Source organism: Mesoplodon mirus, assembly GCF_964341445.2.
Source record: "Mesoplodon mirus genome assembly, chromosome: 5".
Classification (NCBI taxonomy): Eukaryota; Metazoa; Chordata; class Mammalia; order Artiodactyla; family Ziphiidae; genus Mesoplodon; species Mesoplodon mirus.
In genome coordinates, this window is record NC_138980.1 from 78,811,015 (window position 1) to 78,823,975 (window position 12,961).

The 12,961-nt window shown below is 41.0% G+C and overlaps 1 protein-coding gene across 1 annotated transcript in view; it reads right to left on the reverse strand.

Annotated features, from left to right (window-relative positions):
- Window positions 1–12,961, reverse strand: part of MEGF10 (multiple EGF like domains 10) — a 122,212-nt gene that overhangs the window by 71,613 nt on the left and 37,638 nt on the right. The window lies entirely within an intron of this gene.

A 12,961-nucleotide genomic window follows, 5' to 3' on the forward strand; every position in this document is an offset into this window, starting at 1 on the left:
CCATATTTTTGCTCTTTTGCTCATGTATTCTTTCATTAAAAATGTACAAAGCAGCTTCTATGGTTACTAAGTTCTGTTTGTTGAGTACTTACTATTGCTCCTCCCTAAGACCTGTCCTATAGCTAAGATTTCTTTGTCTACTGGAAGAGACTGGCCGACAGTGAGACTTATCAGAAAAGAATGTGCTAAGCCGTGCAGTGCACAGGACACTCGAACACAGAGGACTTACACCCACTGTGCCTCTGGGCAGAGGAGAGCAGAGAGGGGAGAAGGCTTCCAGAAGAGGTGGGCTGGAGGTGAGCACTGAAGGATACGTACTCAGGACCACTACTGTGCAAGTACTTATTATCTTCATCTTGGACCTGAGAGGCCAAAAGGCGGAAGCCTTAAATGATTTGCTTAAAACCCAACAGTAAGGAAAATCAAGTCCCAAACCCTCAATGCTAACAGGATGGTCTGAAAAATTTAAGTTTTCTTGAGTAAAAAAAAATAATTTAACTACAGAGACAAGTACTACTATAGCAAAGGCCCACATTCTCACAACCTAGAATTAACTGTTGTGACCATTGCATCACATTTGCTTCATCATTTAATGTAAGAAATAACACATTACAGTTAAAGTCCCTTTTATCTCCTTTGTACCTGGTTTTCAGTTCTTTCCCTACTCCTTCCTCAGAGGAAACCACTGTCATGATTTTTTTTTAATAAATAAATTTATTTATTTATTTTGGGCTGTGTTGGGTCTTTGTTGCTGCGCATGGGCTTTCTGTAGGTGCGGTGAGCTGGGGCTACCCTTTGTTGTAGTGTATGGGCTTCTCATTGCAGTGGCTTCTCTTTGCTGCAGAGCACTGGCTCTAGGTACGTGAGCTTCAGTAGTTGTGGCTTGCGGGCTCTAGAGCTCAGGCTCAGTAGTTGTGGCACACGGGCTTAGTTGTTCCACGGTGTGTGGGATCTTCCTGGACTAGGTCTCAAACCCGTGTCCCCTGCATTGGCAGGCGGATTCTTAACCACTGCGGCACCAGGGAAGTCCCCACTGTCATGATTTTAATGTGTATCATTCTAGTCTGCTTGTGTGTCCAAAAATTATATATCACATGAATTAATATATTATTAATATATTAATAATAATATATTGCATAAATTTTATGAATTTATTCGTTTTCTATTAAAATGTTTATATCACTGTGTATCTTGTTTTCACCCAATATTACGATATTGAGATCCACTTATGTTGACACATCTTTTTTTTTGGGGGGGTGGGGGTGCGGGCCTCTCACTGTTGTGGCTTCTCCCGTTGCGGAGCACAGGCTCCAGACGTGCAGGCTCAGCGGCCATGGCTCACGGGCCCAGCCGCTCCGTGGCATGTGGGATCCTCCCGGACCGGGGCATGAACCCGTGTCCCCTGCATCAGTAGGCGGACTCCCAACCACTGCGCCACCAGGGAGGCCTGACACATCTTTTAATGTAGTGTATTACTACATAGAAATTTATAGGAATGAATGGCTACACAGCATTACACTGTATTAACAACCTCCAATAAATCTATCTTTTCTCATATTCAAGGCCATTTTTACTTGTCTCCAAATTTTCACTGCTACAAAGATGCAAAGACTGGGGCTTCCCTGGTGGCGCAGTGGTTGAGAGTCCGTCTGCCGATGCAGGGGACACGGGTTCGTGCCCCGGTCTGGGAAGATCCCACATGCCACGGAGCGGCTGGGCCCGTGAGCCATGGCCGCTGAGCCTGCGCATCCGGAGCCTGCGCTCTGCAACGGGAGAGGCCACAACAGTGAGAGGCCCGCGTACCGCAAAAAAAAAAAAAAAAAAAAAAAAAAAAAAACAAAGATGCAAAGACTATATCACCTATACATGTATGCAAAGGTTTCTCCAAGGTATACAGACAAATTATAAAGAAGTAAAAATAAAATTACCTAATCCTATGGTATACACAAATCAACATTTTATTCTAGAGACAGCCAAACTGCTCTCCAAAGTTACTCTGCCAATTTACCCTCCTGAGAGCAGTGTGTGCAAGCTTCCTTTCACATCTTCATTAACACTTGATATTGTCAGACTTCTAGACGTTTGCCAATCAGATGGTGAAAAATGACGTTGTGTTCCTTCATTAAACACTTCCTCAGTTATTACAAAGATAAATATTCTCATATGCTTATTAGCCAATCAGTTTCCTTGCCTTGAATTACCTTTTTGTATCCTTTGCCTAATCTAAAGTTGAGGGGGTTTTTTCCTTATTGATTTGTGGGAGTTCTTTACATATCCTATATACTAATCATTTGTTTTATACATTGCAGAAATCTTTCTCCATTCTCTTCTTTCTCTTTTAACTTTGCTTATGGTGTCTTAAAGACTGTTTAACTTTGATGCAGTCTAATTATTCTAAGAACTAATTTACAGCATGGATAAATCTGGTTTGTATAATACTAATTTTACAACATGAGGCTATTTTTATTTGTAAGGATAAAGGGGCTTTTCTTTAATACATGAACAAAAATTCACGGCTATATACTAATATCAAGTTCAAATCAATGCCATTAAATTTTAAACTTTCTTTGGAAGTTACTTCCACTCATTTTGTGCAAGACTAGGGAGTAGTAAAACCATTAGGTTTTCACAGAATTTTAAGACACCATTTATGGCCCAGAGGCAGGGCCCTTATAACCTCTACTACTTACCCTGTTGAAACAGTCTTTATAAGTAGTATAAATGTTATTGTTTTATTACTTTCTACACTTTATTAATTTACATATGTCAAACATGATTATTTTGCTCTAACATATATGTACAAATATTCAAACTTTTTAAAGTCAACTTGGTTGTCAATGAATTAGAAGATATTTTGACCAAAGAAGGAAAAAACTGTTTTTTTTCTTATCTGCCCTGAGGAAGCTTTCAAGTATTTAAAAAAAATTCTTTGACACAATCACAAACAATAAGAAATTTGATATAGTCATGAAAGATACCGGACTATATATTAAACCAGAGCACTTAATTTTAGCCAATTAACAGCATAACCTTATGAGAGGAAATATACATGGCTTTACTAAAATCAGGTATTAGTCCCCTTGATTTTACAGGTAAGGTAAAACCTTTCCTCTTTTGAGGGTGAGGAGCTGTCTACGTACACAACTTCTTCAAAGTTTATGGAAATGACACCTAGTTCATCCTGCCTGGCTTCTACAATCTCACTGCAGCTGCTAGTTTATGGGAATTCACCAAGGATGGATGAGCCTGCATTGCACACAGCCAAGGTGGATCCTGAAGCCACTGGAGCCTGAGCTCCCTTAAGGCCACGGAAGGAAGGACTTCAGTTCATGCCCTTTCTCTAGAAGACCATTGACCACGTCCTCCTTGACTTCTCCAGATGCTTTGCCTATATATTTGTAGATGGACTTCCAATCCAATCCCTCTATTAAACTGAAAGCATTTGAAAGAAGAGGCAGAGTCTTTCATCTCTCGTATCTCATGTTTATATCCATTACTGCTCCTGGAACATTTATGCCTTCATTCCTTCCTTCCACAAATATTTATTGAGAATCACTGGGTGCCCAGCACTGTGCTAGACATTAGGTGAATAAATTAGCTAGGCAGCAGTGAATAAAACAGACAAAATTCACATTTCTCTGGGCCTTCTATCCTGAAGGGGAATACAGACAAAAAAAAACAAAACAAAACAAACAAACAAAAAAACAAATGAAGTATTTTCAAATAGTGCCATAAAAAAACGTTAAAAAGACGACGTAATAGATAGTTATGGGAGAATATTCTTTATCTAGTCAGGGAAAGCCTCTCCTGGTGGTGACACTTAGATTGAAAGTTTGTTGACCTAAATTAGAAGCCAGCCACATAAAGCTCCAGGGAGGAGAGTATTCTAGGTGGAGGAAATATCAAGTGCAGAGGCAGAAATGAAGCTACTGTGTTCCAAGAAAGGTAGGCAGAGGCTAAGCAGTGTGGTACCCTGAGCGAGCAGTGGGATGAGAAGGGGCTGGGAAGGTAGGGAGGGACAGATCAAATAGGGCTTGGTGGGTCACGTCAGGGCTCTGGCGTTTATTCTAACTATAATGGGAAATACTGGGGAGTTTGGGGAAGGGAAGAGGCATGCTCTGAAGTTCATTTTTACAAGATCACTCTGGTCTCAATACAGAGAACTGACTGGAGTGGGGCTAAAGTAGATGCAACAGTAGGGAGACTATTGTGATCACCAATTAAGAGAGGACGGTGGCTTGGATTTGAGTGGCAGGAGTAGAGAGTAGGAAAAGGTTAGATTATCTTATATTTTCAGGTTGAACCAAGATTTTCTGATAAACAGATGTAGAGGGAGATTACACAAAATTTTTTTAAAAAGGAAAATATATCAATAAATGATGTGTGTGGAGTAGAGTTAAATAAAATAACAGCCCAGCCTTGTCTTTATAGCATGTGAACCAACTAGCGCAAGTAACAGAAATATCTATAGTGTTCTCACCATGCCCCGAGCAATATGAACCAGACGTGAATTCATCTGGTAAGGACAGTAATGGTCAGAGGTTGGAGATAATGCAAAAAACTGCACCAGGGCTCTGTCTGGGGAGCCTCCTGGCAAGCAACTCTGGACAAAGAGAGGCTCCTGCTCAAGAAGGGTGTGGCCTGCTGGGCGAAATGAGATGTCCTCAAAGAGCCCCTCCATCCATTCTCCAGTCCACAGACCGGTCTGATGTGAAGTCTGGTGGAAGGCACAGTTGTCACACAAGGAATTGTAAGTAAATACCACTTACTGAGCCATTATCATGCCACCAGGCACAGTGCTGAGTGCTGAGTACTCAGCAGGTATTGTGTCATTTAATTCTCACAAGCATATGACATAGATACTTTGAACCTTATTTTAAGCTAAGGAAAGTGAGGCATAGAAACAGCACAGAATGGAGAGGCACTAAGTCTACTGTCATTCAGTTCCAACAGGGAGTTGGGTGGGTGGAGGTGGAAGAGATTGTCTGCCCCTCCAGAGAGTAACCAACAAAAGCCCAGGTTTCAGACTCCTTCACAAAGGCAAAATCAGCAGTTTCTGTGTATGACCTCTATCAAGATACTCCGGCAGTCCATCAGTGAAATTGCTTTCGGGCAGTTCTGATGCGGGCAGTTCTGATGAACCATTCATCCCAAGCTCAGTCCTTCCCACCTGTCATCAATGTCCAGCCCTCATGCCAGTGAACCCAAATGATCCACTCTTATTCTGCTGCTCCATCAACCTGATTTCTAAAGTAATTCTGACAGGGTGATGGGTATGTTAACGACTTGCCATGAGGACTGGGCTCTGGTGACTTCTCTCTCCAGACAACATCGATCCTCTATTGTATCCAGTCAACAGACCTTTACAGCAGACTTTGCTGGTGAACAAGTCAGCTTTCTGTGCCCTACAATTTCTGGCTTGTAATACCCTTCAAATGGATTCCCCCATTCGAATATCCTGCAGGCAAATTCTTATTACTTATTCCGAGCAGCATAGCGTGCTTGCTTCATCTAAAAGGTTATCAGTATTCTTAATGTTGTATCTGAAAATGTTTGAGCTAGTCTGGCCTCCTAGGCATGTTTTCACTACTTCCAAGTACATTTAACCAGAAATGCTATTGGTGACTAAATAGACCCCAGTTTGGATTTTCTAGACCAAAACTAATTTCCATTTTTTGTTTCTAATTGGTTCTAATGTCAAAAGCCTAGGGAACAAGCATTTGAAAACTATTTGCTGGCTGCTGGCTGATTTAGGACTCTCCATGTGCTTTGGGATGCGCCCTATAGCCAGAGGAGAAATAAATTTCTCTATCGACCTGTAGAAAATCATAAATAGAATTATATGGGTTGAGAAAACAAATGTATTATTGCTACTCATACAAAAGGTTTAAAGGGTTTCCAAAACAAAGAAAGGTCTCGGGGATTGCAGACACATTTATGAGAGTAAATCACACATAGAATCATAGGTTTGAAAGGGATCGTAAATACAATCTTGCCCAACATTCTTAATGTTACAAATGAGGAAATTACAAATTACAAATGCATCCAACCAAATTGGTGTCATTTTAAATGACATGTTAGTGTGCTCTCAACACCTCTCAGGTACTTTTGTTCTGCTATTTTGTCTGGTGGTATCAGTCCTGCCTCCTGCTCTCATTCACTGACCCTTATCACTTTCACCAAATCTCCTTTCCAGCTCCAGGAGGCACCAGATCCTTATTAAAATTACTGGCTGTGAATGAGATGCGAGTCTGGTTCCACTATTTACCAGAAGTATAAACTTAGGCAACACACTTAATTTTTCTGTGCCTCCATTTTCCCATCTGTAAAATAGGAACAAGAATTGTAACCATCTCATCTGTTGAGCATTAAATGAGTTAGTTCCTGTAAAGCTGTAAAGCCCTTACAAAGATGCTTGGCACATACTAAACTCTCAGTAGAGGAGAACTATTGCTGTCATCATCATTATCAATGTGCCCAACTTCTGCTTCCCTTGATATCAGCAGATTATCTCTTCCCCAGTTTACCAAGAGAAGAAAGGTCATCACATATGAACTCACTCAGATCCTCCTCCCCACTGCCCGTGAGCTCCTGAGCCCAGAAACCTATTGACATCCTGCCTGCCACTCTTTCCTCCCTCGTTTTGTTGGGAATGGGAAGTACTTCACACTAATCCTTCCATCAGTGTCAGGATCCCATCCGTCTTCTCAGGAGCTGTGTTCCCTCGATTAAATGAACTCTCAATTCAATCTCCACACTCTGTCTTTTCTTTCACCATCCTCTCAGCCTCTTTCACCTTAAAACACAATCAAAAGCAAACAAACAGGGCTTCCTTTGTGGCGCAGTGGTTGAGAGTCCGCCTGCCGATGCAGGGGACGCGAGTTCGTGCCCCTGTCCGGGAAGATCCCACATACCGCAGAGCGGCTGGGCCCGTGAGCCATGGCTGCTGAACCTGCGCGTCTGGAGCCTGTGCTCCGCAACGGGAGAGGTCACAACAGTGAGAGGCCCGCGTACCGCAAAAAAAAAAACAAAAAAAAAAAAAACAAACAAACACCAAAGTTTCTCTTGAGCCTACATTTGTCTTTTACTAACTCCCTATCTCTTTGCCCTTCCTTGTTGAGTTCCCAGTTAAGTTTCTGGAAGAGGAGTCAATGCTTTAGCATCTTTGCATCACCCCTCACCCCACAGCAGTCTGCTTTCTGTCCCCAGCACAACATTAGGTCCTTCTTTCTAGTCCAGCCAGAAAACCTCTCACTACTTTACCCACCACCATTTCTAGCTTCCTCAATCCACCTCTTCTCCTGAGGCTGTTCTCTTTCTCAGGACGAGACATTTACCAGTCTGTCTACTTTTCTCCAGGCTGCAAGCTCTGTGGGACCAACAACTATTCCTCACTGGTTTCTTTATCTGCAGCGTCCAGCACAGTTTCTTGCACACAGTATTCAATGAAAGTTCAAACTATGAACACATGAATGACCTTCTCAGAATCATACATTCAATCTCATTAAATGAAACAAACATTTACTGCTCTGCAATCACATGCCAGGCACAGTGGAGGCTAAAGACATTAACAATACACAGACCCTGCCCTCCAGGAGTTGTTTATCATCCAGTGAGGGAGGAAGAGAAATCCAGGACTGATGAACAGATAAGAGATATTGATGGAGGAGGAACAGAGAGAGAACAGGAAAGAGGAGGAAAGAGAGAACTGGAGCTAAGATAATGTCACATAGGCTAGGGTATTCTTTAGGATGCCAATAGAAGTAAAATACATGCATGTTTTTTTTAAAAAAAATCATTTAATCAAACCTAAAAGGAGGTAATATGCCCAAGTCAGTCAAATAAATCATGATTTCACTTCAAGCAAACAAACCATGTTCAGTTCTCTGACACACCTGGTTTTTCATACAGAAAATACATTGAGACCCAGGAACACTGACTGTATACCATATATAGGAATCCGTCCATCCACTGACAAGGTAAACAGTCATACTAAACCTCCAAGGGAAGCCTTTTTAAATTTGTGCTTGTGAAGGTACTGTCAGACTCTTAATTTCCCATGTATATTGGGAAGGAAAAAATATACAGAGAGATAGCTATGAAAACGAGTTACTTTTCTGGCTGGAATGATTGATCCTGATTATCACAGGGAAACTGGGCTGCTGCTGCATAACGGGAGAAAGCTGAACTATGTCTGGAACCCAAGGGATTCTGTGGGGCACCTCTTGGTACTTCCATGTCCGGTAGTAAAGGTTAATGGAAAGTGTCAACAACCAATAAAAGGCAGGACAACTGAGAATTCAGATCCTTCAGGAATGGAGGTTTGAGTCACTCCTCCAGATGAAGAACCTTAAGTAGCTGAGGTTTGGGCTGAGAGGGAGAAATATGAAATGGGGAAGAAGGAGGCCATACATAAAAGTACAGCATGTGACTAACTACAGAAAAGAGGCCTGTAGTAGTTTTTAACATTTCTCTTTGCTTGCTACATCTATGTGTTTATTTGTAGAAGCTATTTTCTGTTTTACTGCTCTTTGCATTTTTATTTAATTTTATATAAAATAAAAGTTGTTGGAAGATAACTTTAGTATCTTGGTAGCAAAATATTCTGTGGTACTTCATCTGAATTTCAGGAAACATTAATATAACCAGCAATGGATACCATGACTGTTGGGACTTGCATCTCCTTATTTTGGGAAAAGAGTGAGAACATCTTAACTTGTACGATGTCAGGCTGTATTTTATTAGATGGAAATGCAGAGTCATTTCATTGATGTGCAAGAATTCAAATGTGTGTAGAAAGGTGCACAGAAGAGCTGAGTAAACAAAGGAGTGGACTGGACCAGTTATCACTTTATTGTCTCTCAGGGCTAAATTTATCCTTCATTTTTATCTACAAAAATGGATGTGGGCCCTTTAAGTACTCTTCCTTTGCCAGCTTGCTGACTGTTAAGCATTTTCTGAAGGGTGCCGGAGAGACACTGTAGGAGGAAGGTGTTGCCCATCATGGTTCTAGAGTGCCAGCTCAACTGACTCCGGAAGTGACCGTGGCTCTTCCAGCACCCAGCCCCTGCCCTGTCAGCACAGTGGGAGTGGCTTCTCCAGCACAGACAGCTTCTTCAGCATCCAGCTCCTACAGTGCACTGTGGCTAGCAGCACCCATCAGCCATCAACTTCCCCTGGCATTCCCCCTTGGGCTTTTTTGTAGCAGAGTGCTTCTGGTAAGACACTTCTCCAGAACAGCTTTCTCAAGCATCCTATAGAACAGATTTCTAGCAAGTTCCAGAAAGCAGATTTCCAGCAAGTTTCACTAGGGGTGTACCATGGCAGTCTCTCTACCATTCAGTGAGCTGTGGCTGTGCTCTAACAAGGTCTACATCACACCGTTACTGGGGCTTCCTCTTTGGGTATTCTATCTCAGCCCTAGGAGTAGTGAATGCTCCTTATTTCTGCCATTCCTGTATTCTTTCGAGTGTTATCTACTTTCTACTAGCCAATCTCTACACCAAATTCATGTTATAGCTAATGATTCTTTTTAATAAACTTTCCCTGCTCAAGTTACTATGTGTTCCAGGGGCAACGAGCACACCAGCACCCAGATCTTGGTTTCTAAATACCATTCTCCAATGGCTCATTCTAGGACTGAAGCAGGAAAAACACAAAGTGAGCTTGGAGTATCCTACAATAGCAGAAAGTAAGGAACTGCTCAAAAGACCGAACAAAAGGACAATGGCGTATGAAAAGGACACAGAAGCCACCTAAAAGAACTCCCAGTTGCCAAAGCTGGAACAATTTAAGCAACAAAATAAACAATATAATATTGACTTCCCATGTAAATATATATAAGTCCACACTGATATAAATAAATGATTGATTAAATGGGAGAGAATAAATAAATCTTCCTTATGGAATATGTCCATATGTAGATATTCTCCCCCTCAAAACCATGGAGCTTAATCTTTACCCTTCATCCTTGAGGGTAGGCTAGACTTAGTGACGTATTCTCAGAGAAAAAGGAAAAGGAAAACTAGTAACTTCATGTGGAGAAACCTGGCAAACACTACACATCACCAAATGATGAAGGTTAACCGAGTGATGACACCATCGGTGCTGTCATGTGAATATCATCATACCCCTGATACAGTATAATGAGACAGGCATTTCAAGTCTGTGGTATTTTCATAACCTGTACCCCTAGTCTAGTCATGAGGAAAACAGACTGGGGGACATTCTGCGGGATATCTGGCCAGTTCTCGTCAAGGTTGTCAAGGTTATGAAAAACAAAGACTGACCAATTGTCACAGACCAGAGGGGACTGGGGAGATGTGAAAATGCAGTGCAGTGCTCAGGACTAGATCCTGGAACAGAAAGAGGACATTAATGGAAAAAATAATAAAATCCAAATAAAGTCTAGAGTTTGTTTAATAGTAATATACTAGTAAGGAACTAACTGGTAGTGTATTCATGTCAATTTCTTTTGCAGTTAGTTTTGCCAAGCTAATGGTAACTTAATATGTTAAGGGAAAAACTGGATGCAAGTGTATGGAAACTGTCAACTCTCTTTGTAACTCTTCTAAAATTGTTCCAAAATGAAAGGTTTACTCAAAAAAAATATTGCAGTTTCTGTCTCTTGATTGTACCCTGACTAATACAAGGAACCGGTGTCATTAAAAAAAGCAATCATTTTCTGGATCTAACATATATTATCAAATATATGCATAACAATAACCAGAGAGGAGGGGGCAGAGAGATAAAAATCCTTGGGAATTAGGCCATTTTAACTCTGTTACTTAGTAGATTACTAGAGTGTGCATTTGCTTCAAGAATTATCTGGCCAAGAGTAACTAAATTACACACCTCCGGGCCTCCCTGGTGGCGCAGTGGTTGAGAGTCCGCCTGCCGATGCAGGGGATACGGGTTCGTGCCCCGGTCTGGGAGGATCCCATATGCCGCGGAGCGGCTGGGCCCGTGAGCCACGGCCGCTGGGCCTGCGCATCCGGAGCCTGTGCTCCGCAACGGGAGAGGCCACAACAGTGAGAGGCCCGCATACCGCAAAAAGAATAGAAAAAAAAAAAAATTACACACCTCCTAATGAGTGATATTAGGGTAACAGCTATAGACAAAACCCAGGTAACAAAATTCAGTGCTCTGGCTCAGAACAGCATTTTCTTAGGTGCTTAAAAAAGGTGTCAGAAATGTTTTCTAAGAACATCTTTAAAGCCTTCAGATATCTGTCCACATTTATTTATGCTTCTGTTTATGATAGAGCCAAAACATAAGCTGTGGAGAATAAACTAAAAGTCACCTCAATATCATCATCCAGGATTGAAAGAACATGTGTTGTCAGAATTCTAGAGGCTTCATTCAAAAGGCAGTCAACTCCGAAATAAAGCAACAGTTTGTTTTCTAGAAGGCCTATCAGTTCTAGAGAGTCTGAAACCCACGTAGACCTTTTGTTTTGCTTACACACTCTTTAGTCTGATCTCTTAGTTTGAGGTAGGCTGCAGTTCTTAGGGGACAAAGTATGACTGCAACTAAAATTATTCCACAGTATTCTCACCCTGAAATTAGTAACAAATCTCATTTCTCAAATGAAAAATATAGCCACTCTTCTCTTTCCCAATGGTTTATATAATAATGTTATTTTTCTTCCAAATGTGTAGGCACAACTGATCTTTAAGTTGGAAAAGTCAATGAAAGCAACAATGCATTTGAGGTCAGTTGGCCGGAAAAATGGACGTGAGCCAGATCCCACATCCCAAACATTTTGCCTCAACGGCATGTGAACGAAGTGCCCTCTCCCCTCCTGATCTCTAACAGAAGGCTAACAAAACCCTGCAAGACAGTTACCCATTGGAATGGGAAGCCTGTCGGGGCAGAAAGACACACGCATGCGCGCGCGCGCGCACACACACACATACACACACACACACACTCCCTGTTTAGGACATGATAAAAAGGCTCTTTCACATGGAATGTTCTATGCACAGACAGCATAAGGACCTCCCCTGAAGATGCTGTTTTAGAGGCAGTCAAGAGATCACAAGTCTAAAACAAGTAGTTCTAACAAGATAAAGAGTAATCTCCCCAATTCCAAATGGAAGCAAGTAAAAATTCTTAAAACCAGCTTATCTACATAGCTTAAAGTTCTTTTGGACTAGTTTCAGAAAATTCTTTGGTAGCAAGGAGGTCAAAGTTGTGTTGTCACGAGAGTCTGCTAATTTTTAAAACTATTTTCCCTTTCTCTAAACGTAAACGTTTCATGCATTACAATTTAGTTGCACTTCAATTCCTTCTCACATTTTTCAAGGCAAAACGAAGTATAAAGGAACAGGAAGAGTGCACAATTACACGCACAGCAAGGAGTTAGCCAGAAAACCTAAGTTTTAACTGTGAAATTTAGAAAAGCAACTGTATTACATGACATTCCATCATTTAATCCTCATAATAATGAATACAGGATTTTAAGGGCAATCTGCTTATAGTCCAAAACACCATCATTTTACAATTATAATTCTAACATAATGGAGAAAAATTATATACTATATTATGAATTGATTTAATACCTAAATGTTCATGAATTTTCATTTATTACCAATAATTCTCCCCAGTAATCTGAGCAAGTGCTTATTATTTGCACCTCAGAATTCAAAGATAAATATGTTAAGCATTGAAAATATCAATTTTACTTCTGCTTTAGAACCAACAAGTGGTAAGTTTTCATCACCAAGAAAATATATTAGATAAACGAACAAGTAAAAACAGACGCAGGAATACAGTAGCTGTGTTACCACAACTGCCTTACTGAGTTAAGGAATCTAACTTCTGGACCCTACCCTAGAAAATTCATTGATATTCACAGAAGTACCAGAATCAGATGATTGAAATCTTCTTTCCAAGCACCTTTCTTTATACTCTATTCATAACAGTTCTGTGTATAATACATGTAGAGATTTAAAACAAC